General features: G+C 41.6%; 1 pseudogene; it reads right to left on the minus strand.

Annotated features, from left to right (window-relative positions):
* Positions 1–1299: 1299 nt before the first annotated feature.
* On the minus strand, positions 1300–3758 carry LOC147978343 (protein FAR1-RELATED SEQUENCE 5-like; annotated as a pseudogene).
* Positions 3759–4065: the final 307 nt, after the last annotated feature.

Below are 4065 nucleotides of genomic sequence, written 5' to 3' on the forward strand. Positions count from 1 at the left end.
AAGATGCCATCATCCCGTATGAGCAGCCGCAGCAACTCTGCCCAATGTTGTGTGCATTTGTGCTTGGTGTAGTTGGCTTTGTACTTGACACAATTGTGAAATTTTCATTATCTTGAGTCTAAAATTACTGAAAAATAGTAGATATATAGCTGAATATTGCTTGTTTATATGGATGATTTCCTTATCGATAATAACCATCGCCCCGTGGTAAAGCAGTTCTGTACAATGTGATTTACTGTGCTTCTGTTGGTTCTTTTGTCCTCTCAACACTCACCGTGATGCTAATGCATTCATAATTTAATGCAGGTCTTAGAATTGTTTCCATCAGCCCGATGCTTTGAAGTTACATAATCCAACGAGGTACTGGAACATCCAAAAGAAGCTCGCTGTTGATGATGGGCAGAAGGCCTTGGGGAAAGTTCAAGTGTTACAGACAAGTTAAACCTTGCAATCGCCAATGCCCGAATGACAAAAACAGAGCTTTAAAGGTTGTTGGCAATAGCCACAGCGATTCCTGCAAATCATGTTTGATCATTAGATTTGCCGTTGCCTTTTAGCCTCGACACATTTGTCGCTTGCCTGTTCCAGTCTGTTGTGTAGGTGGCATACAGGAATACATCAGGTAGCATGTATGTTCAGTTAGACTTTAGATTGTCATTGGAAAGATTGATGTTATACAGTGCACATTTTTCGCAATTATACTGAGAAATGCAAGAAATTTTATTTGGGAAGATATCCACAACAATGAAAAGTGCCCTTTCCTCATATCAACTCTATTTCCATAGTATATGGTTTGTGATTGTGAATCTGTGATGATAATACCAGGAAACTAGCTATGTTGCAAAAACTGGGAACTCGCCGGCCTTACCTAGTTAATGTTGGGACAAAATGATGGAAATTTTATTTCTAGCATGTTGCATAAACACCAAATAGACTTGGAGCAACAAACTACTACATCCTACTGGAGTACTTTTGCAGTCGCGTGATCAACAAAAAGTGGAAGAAGAACACAAAATTCATGGTATAGAACCAGTACATCTTACTGGATTTCAATGAGAAAATAAAAAGCAAAAAATTAAAGACAAGACTGAAGCTCCTAGAAGACAACACTGAAACTCTAAAGATATAATTTCAAAGATAGTTGAATCTCTAAATTCCATCTTGTATTCCATTAAAAGAAAACCATCATATTGTCCAGTACCAAAGCAAAAGAAACCGCAGGTTGACATATTTAGTTGGAAACCGACCTCCTTACACTTCCCGCACATGCGGGGCTTCTTCTTCTGGCTCCCAATATCCTTATTTTGTTGTGCCCCCCTTATGTGAGTGACCCCTAATTCTTTTGCATCTCCCCTTCGTACGAACATCAGTTGGTGGATGAATGTCAATTTGAGTAGGCATACTACAACCAATATGTGCGTCAAATTCTTCTTGTCTGCTAGGATGATTGACATCAACTCTTTGAGACAAATCTCTTTTGAAGTCACGGAGAACATTTCTCAATGCTTCCAATTCTTCTGGAGAATGTTCAACCAACCTGATCGTGTCGTCTAATGTGTCATGTATCTCAGAAACCATTTTGCGCTTTGTCAAGTCTGGAGAACTGCTCGCGTTCTCCTCAAGCAAGTTGCCACTACTATCATATAAAGCCCTCCTGTTAACTACCTTTTTCCACCTATCCAAAATAAAATGACTAGGGAGCTCATTCAACTTGGTACCTCTCAAAACCAAGATGATATGTCGGCATGGAATTCCACGTGTCGCAAACAACATGCAGGAGCAGTGAGCACTCATGGATGATGTGTTGAATTGAACTTCTCTAGCCTTGCCGTAATTACCACCTATAACCGTGGTTTTGACATCACCATCCTGTGAGATGCTTTAAATCAAGCAATGATCTCTAGCTGCAAGTACCTCCTTTTGAAAAGCTCGGAAGACTTCATGTGTGAAGTATAGACTTGCATGCTTCTCAATGCCCCATGATGTTACCAATTCAGGCAGCGAATCAAAACATTCATGGTCAGCCTTAAGTTCATTCTGACGCTGCTCTTCTATGGCTGTACCAATCCTAATCCAAAACTCCACCAAAGCATGCTTGTAACCAATAAAATGGTTGAAAAATGAGTTAGCACTCTCTGACCATGAAGTGGTTCTCAAAATCTCAGCCATGAATACACCCCTGAAGTACGCCGGTATCCATGACTCACGGATTTCATATCTGTGAGAAAACCACTCATTGTTCTCCAAAGCAAATTTAGAAATCATAGAAGACCAATTTGCCTCAAATTCAGTTGGATTTTCAGAGCCCCATACACACGCGTTCACAACCTTATAGAAATCTTCATCTTCTCTCAAAGAAGGACTGACCTTTTCTGGAAGCTTTTTCATTATATGCCACATGCATAACCTATGGATGGTTGTCGGCATAACCTCTTCGATGCCGGCCTTCACGCTGGCATCTTCATCAGTTACTATAAGTTTGGGTGCTACTCCATCCATTGCTTTCAAGAATGTTTGGAACACCCACTTGTATGACGGTATCTTCTCATTCACAATCAAGGCGACACCATAGAACACAGACCCCCTATGGAGGTTTATACTGGTTGGTGCTATATGTAGAGTCAAAAGACACCATGTCTCCTGCTATAGCATAGTTCTTTCTACAAGTAGCATCTGCCCAGAACACATGAGTTAGACGATTTTTGTCATCAAGAATGTAATCAAAATAAAATGCTGGGTTCATTTGCTTCCTTTTCTTGAGGTTATCAATGAACATCTGAGCATCTGAATCCTTGATAGAACTTCTCAAATTACGATGATAATTCTGCAAGTCTCTTTTTGAGCAACCCACAAACTCAAATCCGCCCTCGCCAATACGGAGCAATCGGAAGGCACCCGATGTGCCAATGCTAGCTGCATGGCATGTGAAAAGAGTGGTCTTGTCCCTTTGACTAACTTATCTATTTGACTTGATTAAATGTTGTTTGCTAGGTGTGAAAAATTCATGTGTGTGTTCTTCATGAAAATATATTATTGAGTATATGCCACCCTGCATAAGCTTGACAGTTATCATGGCTTCGCAACCACATCTAGTAATCTTTGTCTTCTTCTGCTTACTTGGCTTATTTCCGGTCACAACCTTCTTGACTTCCTCTGCCTTGGATCTGAAACCTGCTTTGGCACACAAAAATCGTCTCCAGACCACCAAATTATCCACAGTCCTCTTCTGACCGATTTGAACTGAAAAGCCAACGTTGTGTGCATAAGCCTTGTAGAACTCCTCGACGGCTTCCATGTTCTCGAATGTCATACCTATGGCCGGCTTTAGATTTTCATCACATTCCGGTGTACACGATGAACCCTAAAATTACAGGACGGAGTGCATCAGAAATTAGTATTGGTTAGAGGAATATTACAACAACTGAGGATAAATAGATGCTCACACAAAAAGGCCCGCTGCTAGCTCTTTTCTTGGGTGTGCTGAAGCTATCCTGGACGACTGGAGGGAGATTGATTTCTGGTTATCTATTATTGGCATCATTGGTTTGCAATGAAAATTCACAGCCGAGCCTAGGCTCCATCTGTAGTTCAACAACAGCGGGTACGGATACCTATCAAAACATCATCTTGATCACGTTTGCTCCAAGAACTAACAGAATTCATCAGATACATGTACCACATACCTTTGCAAGGGTACCGGGAGATTGATTTGGTGCTTTACCGGAAGTTGCCGGATCCATACTCATAGAAGGGATGTCGCCGCCGCAAGGTACGGGCGGTGATAAGGAGCGTCGCGCCATCACGGGAGTCTAGGTCGATGGCGGCGCTTTGCATGGATGGATCTCCGTTATGTGTTTGGCATGACGACCAGAAGTCTAGGGATGGAGGACTTGAGTCTTGCTTCGTACGTGTAGGGGGTTATGTATGAAAGTGTTATTAGTTATCTTCCAAGCCCTCCCACCTCTCACTAGATGCGTTGATTTTGGATCCAACGCCCCACGGGCAAACTTTTCAGATTTTCACCACTAGTTCATTTTCACAGGATACGTTCGCAATCAAGATAGA

The sequence above is a fragment of the Triticum urartu genome, chromosome 3A (assembly GCF_056163025.1).
Source record: "Triticum urartu cultivar PI428250 chromosome 3A, HENAU_Tu73, whole genome shotgun sequence".
In the NCBI taxonomy this organism is placed as follows: domain Eukaryota; kingdom Viridiplantae; phylum Streptophyta; class Magnoliopsida; order Poales; family Poaceae; genus Triticum; species Triticum urartu.